This window comes from Podarcis vaucheri (genome assembly GCF_965113315.1).
Source record: "Podarcis vaucheri genome assembly, chromosome: 15".
In the NCBI taxonomy this organism is placed as follows: Eukaryota; Metazoa; Chordata; class Lepidosauria; order Squamata; family Lacertidae; genus Podarcis; species Podarcis vaucheri.
In genome coordinates this window covers 1,121,189-1,132,744 of record NC_138753.1, presented here as the reverse complement: position 1 = coordinate 1,132,744, position 11,556 = coordinate 1,121,189, and the positions used below count along the sequence as shown (strand labels likewise).

At 51.3% G+C, this 11,556-nt stretch overlaps 1 long non-coding RNA gene across 1 annotated transcript; it reads left to right on the top strand.

Annotated features, from left to right (window-relative positions):
- The first annotated feature begins 1,236 nt into the window (after positions 1 to 1,236).
- LOC309520331 lies at positions 1,237 to 6,897 on the top strand. The gene is made up of 2 exons (XR_014214204.1): positions 1,237 to 1,400; positions 5,610 to 6,897. It is a non-coding gene; the product is annotated as an uncharacterized lncRNA (long non-coding RNA).
- Positions 6,898 to 11,556: the final 4,659 nt, after the last annotated feature.

Genomic DNA, 11,556 nt, shown 5'->3' with positions numbered 1-11,556 from the left:
TTGGCTGCCCTTTTGCCACTTGCAAAAAGAGAAAAACGGACCGCGTTCCCTTTGAGTCCCCGGAGCCCAGCAGGGTGGAATCCATGGCATAAACAGGCAGCTCTTCCTCCCAGCTGGCCCTGGCAGAGGAATCCTCTCCCTGCCTGGGCTCCCGTGATTGGGAAACAAATAAAAATCAGGTTGCAAATCCAGGGGGCGACAATGAGGTATATTGGGGGGAGTGTCTTCCTCCATGCATTTAACTTTGTACCCACCTCTCCCGTCCACCAAGGAGTTTGCGGTGTCTATGGGTAGGCAAACTAAGGCCCGGGGGGCTGGATCCGGCCCAATCGCCTTCTCAGTCCGGCCCGCGGACGGTTCTGGAATCAGCGTGTTATTAGATGAGTAGAATGTGTCCTTTTATTTAACATGCATCTCTGGGTTATTTGTGGGGCATAGGAATTCGTTCACCCCCCAAAAAAATATAGTCCGGCCCCCCACAAGGTCTGAGGGACAGTGGACCGGCCCCCTGCTAAAAAAGTTTGCTGACTCCTGTATTTGATTCCCATTTTTTAATTTTCTTTACTGCCTTCATATCCTACTCTTGGGGTAAGCTAAGGAGCTCTTCAGAACCCCCTGGAGAGTTGCTGCCGGTCAGTGCAGGCAATACAAACCCGCTGGATCAACGGCCTGATTTTAAGGCTGCTTCCGACCTTTCTATTTAAAACCAGTCCCTTACACCATAAGAATATTACTTTCTTTTTAGGGGCAGGGTTTTCTCCCAGATTCCACGCGCCATATCATCTCCAGGCGGAGCGGAGCGGGGCGCCGTTTTCCTATCCCCCTAATGTTGGGGGGGCGGGGTTAGTCTCTAGGGGTTGCTAGTTCACATTGAGGCAGGACTGGCTAGGAAGGGGGACACGAAGGATCTGGCCTCTCGGGCTTCGCCGCGCACGCGGAGAGCGTCGTCTGCACGCCACCAACACGACACGTGTTGAGCACAGAAAAGGTCCCAGGTGATACCACCCGGCTCTGCCCAACCCTTCCAGGCTGAAGTTCTGGGCCGATGTTCCCGCTTCTTGGGCATGTGCAGAGCGCCTCCTTCTTGGGCAGCCCGTGCAGGCAACCTCCCACCCGCGTCTGTGAAGGGATGTGGGTGGAGCGGCGGCCGTGCCAAGGGCGCCCCCTGCTGGCACGGTTAGCGGCCACCGACGGGGCGGGCGGCTCTGAAGCTTGGCTGGCGCCGCTGCTCGGCGTCAGGATCAGCCCCGGGTCGTCCCGGCCAAGCCAAGCCCGGCTTGCGCAAGTGGCTGACGCCTCCGCCCGCCCCGCGAGAGGCCCCAACAGCCCCAGCTGGCGGTGCCGTCGGGCGCGCAGTCCTCCCGGGAGCCGTCGAGGGAGAGAGGAGCGCGCCGCGCCAGGTAAAAACGGGGTGCAGCTCTCTCGGAGGACCCCCCCCCCACATTCCACTTTGCGGGGTGGGCTGGGCTCCCCGTGGTAGGCCCCTCTGCACATGCCCAGAGGCGCAGCCTGGACGGGTTCCTTCCTCTGCTTCCGAAAGAAGTTCTGGGGTTCACTCCGAACACCCCCCGTCCCTCCCGACCCGCCGCCATCCCAAGCTGTCTCCTCTCGCAGAAAACTCAGCCAGTACGGGAAAGGAGAGGAGAGGGCGCGTCGCTCCCCACAAATATGTGGGTCCCTCTTTCTCAATCCCCGCAAAACAAAATCCCTTGCGTGAGTAGCAGAAAAAGGAGGTGTGGTGTCCGTGAGACATGGGAGGGGGTGAATAATCCAGCGGGGAGGGTCCTCCTGAGACTGCCGTTGGGGAGAGGGCAGGACCCCCCATCCTCATTGGGCCTTCATTTCAACGGACGGTGGGACCCAATTTTAATCGTCTTGTAACTTTCTGGGTTCTTTAATCCTACTGCCTCAGCATCTCAAGGCAGTTTTCATGATTCTCTCCCAAGCTATTTACCCCCCCCCAAAAAAAAACAACAACACCCATGCAAAGTAGTCTAGGCTGGGGGCGGGGAGCATCATCTTACCCAGGAAGTTTTGTGACAAGAACGGAGATTCGAACCCAGATCTCCCCTGTCCTGGTTAAAACACAGCAGCTCTCTCCCTTTGGGGTGCTCTGAATGGTTTTGAGGCATGTGCAGAGTGCCTTTCAAGAGCCAAGGAGCCTGAGGATTTCAGATTCAGAGGCTGATTCAGCACTGATTCTCCACAGGGACAGGGGGGCAGCGGGGGGGGGGGGTTGCAGCACAGGCTGGTGACTGGACTTTGTTTTGGTTGGAAGAAGCTTAGTCAGAAACTGGGAATGTCTTAAAGTCAACAAGAAATGAAATAAAGTGACTGACAGGTGGCATAGGTTTTGGCGGGGGAGGTGAAGATTAGTGGCAGGGGGGTGGGTTGGCATATGAGCTTATTTTGGGGGGCATCTGGTTAGTCCTAGGAGAACAGGATGCTGGACTAGGTGCCCCCCCCCAATCCAGCTGCAGTCATCTGCTCTTCCAATGCCCCTGTTGCCCCGTTGTGATTTCGCCCTGTCAAAGTCCCACAGAGCATGAATTGAGAGCAAACTGTGTCTATCTTGCACCCCCTTCCCTGTGGGAGACGAGGGAAGCCCCCCATTATTCTGCATGGAATGATGTCCGGGGGGGGGTCTTAGCTGTGATTTCTGCATCGCAAGGGGTTGGAAGAGATGATCCTTGGGGGTCCCTTCCAACTCTACAAGTCTATGATTTGATGGGGATAGCTCCCCTTGGGCCTGGCTCAGTGGGGAAAGGGCGAGGCAGGTTGCCCCAGCCCTTCTTGGGTGGCTGGAACAGCGGCCAGGGGGCGGCCCCAGGAAGCGTGCCTTGGTAGCAGTCTTGCCGCCGCTTGAAGAGAGGATCTGCCCTGACTCAGACTGTGCAATGCTGCCCCAGCAGCAGCAGCAGCCCCCTCAGCTTCCTGGCGGCGGCTCAGTTCAGTGACTGAGAGTCAAAGGCACTTCCTGCGCCGGGAACAGCGTGTTCCCAGGGCCAGGCCAGACCCTCTTGTGCAGCCCAGAGCTGGCACCATCCGCAGGATTGAGAAATCGCTTCCAGATGCTGAGGCTGGATGTGTCACTCAAACACACAGAGAGAGGGAAGAAGAGAAGGGAGGTGGCGGGGAGCGTTTAGACTCCCTTCTCCCTCCCCACCCCCCATCACTCACCCCATCACCGTCTGCCCCAGAGAACAGGACAACTCAGAACCTGACAAGGGTCTTCCTCGGCCGACCCACTCATTGGCAAGACTTGACGCTTGTCCCAGTTTAAACCACCCTACAGGATAATTCCTCCATCACTGATAGAAGGAAAGCTTCGTCCAGTGAGGGCGAGTTGGGGTTGAGTTCAGCACATGTGCCATGACACACGCACACCCCACTTCCAGTGTTGTTGTTTTGCTGGGTCCTTTCTGAAACCCCTGAAGAAGGCAAACCAGTGGGATTTGTGTGTGTTAACCCTATAGGCCAAGGGGCCTTCTGCAGGAACATGAGGCCAGGGGTGAGTTCCTCAGACCCAGGGAATTGGGATTCTCAGGCTAGGGTTCCCCTGGGGCACCCCTTCCCTCCAAAGCCAGGGAGAGGGCAGGCATGTGTGTTTGCACCTGCCAATGTGATTATAGATTTGGGACCCCAGGGGTCAGATCTAGTCCAACCTCTCAGTGCAGGAATCACAGCTGAAGGATCCATTGCAGGTGGCCTTCCAGACTTTCTCTCCAGGTAGTCCGTTCCCCTGTCAAAACAGCTCTTAGACAGTTCTTCCTAACGTATAGTTGGAATCTCTTTTCTTGCCATTTGAATCCCTTGCTTTGGGGTCCTGCCCTCTGGAGCAGCAGAATACAAGCTCCCTTCCTTCTCCCTTCAGGTGGCTCTCAGGTCACCTGCCGTCTCCTCTTCTCCAGGCTCATAATAAGTCAACGGAACCATAAATTTAGGGCCTGATTGATGACTCTGAGACACGTCCCTTTCATGTCCTCATCAGCTGTCCCCTGTTGGAGGCAGAATGCTGGGCTGGATTAAACGGAAAGAAAGATTTGCCCTCCTTAAACTAACCAGAGTTCTCAGGGTGGAAGCAGCTCGGCGAAGAGGAGGCCTACCTGTTGGATGGCTGCCTGCCCATGTCCAAAGATGTGTCCAACTGTGCCAGGGCTCTCCACTTCCCAGGACCAAATTGCTGCCTAGCCCTTTCCCTCCTACACTTCCTTGATCTCTTAAAGGCCCTGAATCGAGGGCAGCATTCCCTTCTGGGGCCGCATGCCAGAGGCAAAAGGAGCTGGAGCAATTATACTCGCCCTTTCCTCTTTCCATCCTCCTTCCAGGCATGAAAAGAGGCAGGGTCAGAGTTCAAAGAAAGGCTTCTGGCCAGGAAGGGGCAGAGTGAGGCCAGCAAGGGGCGTGTCCTGGAGGGAGGGGGCGGGGCTGTGGGGGCAGCAATGCTTCTGAATACCAGCTGCTTTGAATCTCAGATGGGTAGAGTGCTATTCTGCCTGAGGGCCAGGTGGAGTGGAATGGAGGGCCGATTCTGGCTCCTGGGTTTAAATAATAATAATAATAGTAATAATAATAATGATGATGATGATGATGATGATGATGATGATGATCCGGGCTCAGGGAGGCTAACAACAGTAAAATTACAGTAGAAACATAATAGGGGTGAGTGGGAAACCCAATTTAAAATACAGGTTAAAATGCAATTTAAAATGCAGCCTCATCAAAACCATAAGGAGAGGGAAACATAAGGGTCAGCCTGAGTCCAAACCAAAGGCCAGGCGAAACAGCTCTGTCTTGCAGGCCCTGCGGAAAGACATCAAGTCCCACAGGGCCCATAGCTGTCAACTTTTCCCTTTTCTTGTGAGGAATCCTATTTGGAATAAGGGAATTTGCCTTTAAAAAAGGGAAACGTTGACAGCTATGCACAGGGTCTCTTGTGACAGAGCATTCCACCAAGTTGGGGCCAGTACTGAAAAGGCCCTGGCCCTAGTTGAGACCAATCTAACCCCCTTGGGACCTCCAAAATGTTGTCATTTGTAGACCTTAAGGTCCTCCGCGGGGCTCCCCCTCAGTGAGCTATTAGAAGAGCAACTTAGAATCTTGGAATTGTAAAGTTGGAAGGGACCCCAAGGGGGTCCAGCCCCCTGCAATGTTGGAATCTCAGCTAAAGCATCCATGACAGAGGGCCACCCAACTTGCACATTGGTACCGTCAGAACATAATGAGAGCTTGCTGGGTCAGGCCAGTGGCCCATTCAGTCCAGTTGCCTCTTCTCACAGTGGCCAACCGGGTGCCCCAATGGGAAACCAGCAAGCAGGATTTGAACACAAGAGCCCTCTCCCATCCTGCGATTTCCAGCAACTGGCATTCAGAAACATCGCTGCCTCTGACTGTGGAGGCAAAGCTGAGCCATTGTGGCTAATAAACTTTGTCTAATTCTCTGCTAAAGCCATCTAGGTTGGTGGGCATCACTGCTTCCTGCACAAGAGAGTTCCACAGTTTAACTAAGCCTTGAGTGAAGAAGTCCTTTCTTTTATCTGCCCCGAATCCTCATTATTGATCCACCTTCTTCCTGTGAATGTAGGTTGTTTGAAACTGTTGTGTTTTAGTTGTTGCAACCTGCCCTGGGGCCTGAGGGTCAAGGGTACCAACTGATGGAGGGATGAAATGGAAGCCGCAGGAACTTCCTACACTGGAAGACTGGCAGATAAAGATGGGAGAATATGTGGAGATGGCAAAGCTGACGGGGAAGATCCAGAATCGGTGAGACGAACTGTTTCAGAAGGACTGGAGCAAATTTATATTCTATAGGAAAGAAAACTGAAAACATTTGAAAACGTTTGTAGGTTTGAATTGAAATGCTTTGTAATGTGAAAATAAGGAACCGATTTACATATAAGGTGGCAATTTTTATAAAAAAGAAGAAGATTTAAGGTAGAAAAGTGATTATAGAAATGCGAGAATTTATTAAAAGATGTTTGGAAGTCAGAAAGAGGGAGGGAAGGAAGTCGATGCTCTGTCTGAGCAATGTTTTATGTTATTGATTTGTGTAATGAGATGTAATTAAATATGGAAAACTCAATAAAAATAAGTTTTTTTTAAAATGGATTTGCTTTTTGTGGGTTGAGGGGCATTGCCTCCCTCCTGCAGCAGCCTGCAGATTCTAGGATGCGCTGGATCCGTCCTGCCCCTGCCAGGGAGCACACGGGCACCTTCCCTTCCTCTTGTGGATTTCTGCCTGGCACCGGAGGGAGCAGCCACCCAGAAGCCCCTGGCATTCCCCAAACAGTAAGAGTTTATGTGCAGTGTCATCCGGAATCTGCACACAAGCTCCTCCTGTGCGGGGAGACCAGGCCATGCCTGCCTCTCGCGGGAGCCAGTTCCAGCGCTGCTTGAAGGACTGTCTTTTAGCCATCCAACATTCAGCTTCACTGGGGGTCTAGTGTTAGGAGGGAAGGAGGAAAACTTTATCCCTCAATCTGGATAAGATGGGCCTCTTCTTTGGTTCTGCAGGGCCTTGTCCACACATACACATCTTGTGGGAAGTAATCCACTGAGAGCAGTCAAACACAACATTCCTTGTTTTCCTAGAGAAGACATGCAGGGGAATGTTTGGTCCAGCCAGTCGAAAACTTCCTGTTTCCTCCTGGCTGGAGCATCCTTCCTTTGCATGTCACTAGAGGTGGGTGTGACCTTACCTGCCCAGGTAACAGAAGGACAAGGCATGGACCAGCTTCTTAGCTAGAAATGCTCTGCTAGCTTCTCAGCTAGCAGAAGCAGTGGGATCAAATCTCCCATATGGGGTAGATGCACATGTATATATTTTTATCCAAGCCTGCCTTCAGGAATCCAACCATGAACTGATGTGAGTAAACAACTTTTATTGACTTTACATAAGATTGTCGTGTCTTTATTCTTTTAAGAGGGGTAAAAGGGAACTTACCAGGAATATGCAGTTCAATACTGAATTGTATAAAATAGTGAGAGGCTCACACGAGCCTGCAACCAGCTATCTGCTGTGCATGTAAAAGAGAAATGTAAACTCTGCTAAGTAAAGGAACTTCCTAGCACAAAGTTAGGAAAAGGTATTAATAAACAATATATCCTCTCCTGCCTCCCTGAACATTCCCACACATCTTTTAATGTGTACATTAAAAGCAGTGCATTTGGAAGTTGTGCCTGCAGCATTTGACCTGTTTGACAGCCCCATACACACATGCAGGGCACCAGTTGCTGCTGCCAGATTGGACCAAATTCAAGGTGTTACTTACCATCTGTATATAAAGCCCTTAACACCTTGGGACCAGTTTGCCTGCAAGAAGATCACCTTAATCCCCCCGCCGCACCCTTCCAACCGCTTTGATTGGCAGAACTGGCCTTGTTCCAAGCACAACTTAATACTTGTTTGTAAGAACTCCATATTTTTGCAGCACTTACACTTTGGAACTCCCTGCCTATTGACACCGGGCAGATGCCTTCACTGTAGTCTTTTCTGCACCAGTTAAAAAAACTTTCTTTTTTCGGCAAGCCCATCCAGATGTTTAGAAAGTTGATGGGTGTTCCAGTTTGTTTTTAGCCTACTATTTTAACCTTTTGAAAGCCATAAATTATATTGTTAGCTTTTCTTACTGATAATTTTATTGTTTTATCTTTTTTTCCAAACCGCTGTGAATGTTCCCGTCCCCCATCAAGCAGTGTATGAATTTCATGAAATAAATGAATATGTGAATCTGCTCTTGGTATAGAATGTGAGAATGTTGTACATGCCTCCTTGGCACTATAATCCTCAAATTGGGCTTCAGGTCTCAGGAAGAAAACACGAGCCACCAGATGAGCAGGCCTTTCTTCTGTAACCTCAGTGCCATCCCCCAATCTTAAATGTAACCATTTCAGGCATATTCATTTTCTCCTTAATTTTGCATCCTTTCGTTTAATAGCTGCTGCTTCTTAGTTGCAGAGGAGAAGAGTACATTTCCCAAAATGCTGCTCTGATGGTGGCTGGAGATCCAGCAGGTCCCAGGGCAAGTGGGCAGGATCTGGTACCTTGAGGATTGCCTCTTGGGGCCTGGCCAGAATCTTGTGGGAAACCCAGAAAGTCCTGAGCAGCCCCTCCAATAGAAAATTGTGTCCATTCTCTCCCTGCCCTGCCCTGCAACACACAGACACACAGACACAGACACAGACACACACACACCCTGCAGGAATGAATTGTGTAAAAATAATAGACCTATGCACAGTAGAGGGTGAAAATGTGTACAATTTATGCAGGCCACAAATTTTAAATTTATATGAGATGAAAGAAAAGGGGGAGGGAGCGTTATAACCCCCCCAAGGTTTCCAGATTCCCCGTATGTTCCTTGTTGTTGGTTCCACACGAGGAGCTGGCTACCCACAGAGAAAGGTTCACAAAGGGAAAGCAAGAAGCAGCTCCATCTTCCTCATCACCTGCTGCCTGATCCCCCTTTACCTGAAGGTGCTTCCAGGGATTGAACCCAGAACCTTCTGCATGCAAAGCATCTGCTCGTCTGAGCTGCAGCCTCCCCGCATTTGCCACTGAACATGGGAATGCAAGCAGTAGCATGTCCCTGTTGCTTTGAGTCCCCACTCCTTTGGGTGAGCATGTGCTTCCACATTGGACTAGTCCTCAGTGAGTACAGATCTGCTAACCTGCACTCACCAACTTTCTCAGGGCCACTTGCTGGGAAAATGGCTATGCAAACTTTGTTACCCCTAAAGAGGATAGGAGGACATGGTCTGGACAAAAAGAGCCCCCTTTCACTGGAAAGAGGGGCTGCCACCCATGTCAGAGTTCTGCACTAAGGCCTGGGAAACCCAGGTTCAGATCCTGACCCAGCCATAAGGCTCAGGCCTTGGGGCCGATCTCCACCTCTCAGAGCAATCACCTAAATCACATGAGAATTAAGGACACCACCTTGAACTTCCTGGAGGGAAGGAAGGAAGGAAGGAAGGAAGGAAGGAAGGAAGGAAGGAAGGAAGGGAAAAGGAAGGAAGGGAAGGAAGGGAAGGAAGGGAAGGAAGGAAGGAAGGAAGGAAGGAAGGAAGGAAAATGAAAGGAAGGAAGGAAAATGGAAGGAAGGAAGGAAAACGGAAGGAAAATGAAAGGGAGGGAGGGAGGGAGGGAAGCAAAAGGAAGGAAGGAAAACAGGAAGGAAGGAAGGAAGGAAGGAAGGAAGGAAGGAAGGAAGGAAGGAAGGAAGGGCCAGCCAACCCTCGTTTGTTTCTCCCCCACCCCAGCACATTCCAGCAGCCCAGAGGCCACTTGGCAGGGCCCAGCGCCCAGGGAGGGGTGTGTTTGTGCATCAGCCCAGCCTCTCTCCCAGGCTGGTCTCTGCCGCGGGGGCCCAGAACCAGGAGCTTTGGAGAGAAAGCAGCCCCAGGATGCCCACGAAGAATTCCTCCCCCTCCATCATCAAGGCGGCGGCTGCTGCTGCTGCTGGGGCGTCCACTCCAGGCAACCATGGCTGTAGACTGTTACCAGCCCACATCCACACAGTAACAATCTAAAGCCACGGTTGCCCTGGAGACGCAGGATGAGCTGGCACCGTGGCAAATGGCATCCTGAAGGCTTCATCTCTCTCTCTCTGATTGCTGCGAAGAGGGAGAAGCAGAAAACCCACCACCACCACCGTTCCAATCTCCCACTCGCCATTCCCCCAAATAAGCAGCAATGCACACTTGGACCCGCTTGGAGTCCAGGTCAGGGTCTGACCAAATTCAGCTGCACGTCTGGTTGTGAGATCTGCAGAGGCTGCAGATGAGGAGCTGGCAGCCATGAATGTGTTCTCTGTTGGGGAGAACTGGGGGGTCTGCATGATGGGGAAAAGTCAATAGAGAGAAGACCCTCCCTGACTGCCCTTTAACCTGTGCTGACATTCCCTCCAGTATTAGATGGAGACTCTTGAATTCTTTGGTCATCCAGTGACCAGTAGCTGAATAACCCTTTTTACTGAAGTGTGGAATTTCCATCCACTGTGTACCAGAGTAAGTTCATGGAATCATAGAGTTGGAAGGGACCCCCAAGGGCCATCTAGTCCAACCCCCTGCAATGCAGGAATCTCAACTAAAGCACCCAAAGACAGATGTCCATCCAACCTCTGCTTTAAAATCCCCAAGGAAGGAGAGTCTGCGGCCTCCCAAGGGAGACTGTTCCCCTGGTGCCTGGACCACATTTCATGGACCCAGACAGAACCACTGGCTCCATCCAGCTCTGTATTATCTACACCAGGGATGAGTGGCCCCTGTGGCTCTCCTGATGTTGCTAGACTCCAAATCCCAGCACCCACTCCTTCCCCCAGAGAGGACCTATGAAGAGCCCGACTGCTCGCTGGCAGTCGACTACCTGGTTCCTTCTGCCCCTCCTCCACTGCCGAGGACTTTTGGGATACAACTCGCTTTGCACTGATGTGTCTGCATGGGAAGGAAGAGTCAGTGAGAGAAACCACCCAACTTCCGAAGCTGCCCTTTAACCTGCTCCGACCATCCCTCTGGTGCTAGGCTGATATTCTGAGGGTTGCTGGCCTCATCTCCTCCTCCTCCTTCCACACATTGGGAGAGGCAAATCTTTGTGACTCCTGCTGAGAGCAGGCAGAACGAGGGTCTCTCCTGTCCAGCATGCATTTCCTTCAGGAAACTTAGCTTCAAAACTCGGAGTCTCAGTGTGATTGTATCCAAGGGGCCAGCAGTGGATCAGTGCTCAATTCAAATTTCTGCTGATGCACTCAAACTTCAAGTACCAACCTTTTGATGGGGGCACTTTTTGAGGGGGTCCTATGTACCCCCAAGTTTCAGCTGGTTCCTATCAGGAGCTGAGGCTTCAGTGTAGCGAGCCCTGCCCTGTGGAACTCCTTGCCACTGCTTGATTTTAGATGCCTTCTGAAAACAGTATTATTCAGAAAGTCCTCCTAATCTTGTTTCTTTGTCCATACAACTCACCTTCCCCAACCCACTGTTTGCTTTTTCTTTCCTTTTTGTTAACCATCTAGCCTTATGGAAGAGTTCTGAGGAACTCAGAAGTGTCCATATTATTTTGGGTTGGTCTAATAAAAAAAACCACCATACTATGGAGCGCAATTCTTGCTCTTGATGCTCTGGCAACAAGAGGAGCACCATCCAAGGTGGGCACTTCAACCTCAGAAAGTGCAATTGCTTCCCCCAGGTAAGAGCAAGACAAATCTCCTTTTTTGTCATCTGAATCCATTGGTTTGGGTTCTTCTCCCCTCCAGAGCAGCAGAAAAACAACTTGCTTCACATGCCATGTGTTAGTCCTCCAGGTATCTGAAGACAGCAGTCATGTCTCCTCTCAGTCTTCTCTTCTCCAGGCTAAACACACCCATCTCCCTCAACCATTCCTCATAAGGCTTCATCATCATCCTGGTTGCCCTCCTTTGCCCAGCTTCTAGCTTGTCAATACCCTTCTTAAACTGGGGTGCTCAGAACTGGACACAGGACTGACTTTTACTCTTGGGGCGGTGGAGATGGAGGATGGGGAAGAATGGATTTTGCTCTTATCCTGGCTTAGGAGCATGTCTTAACTGC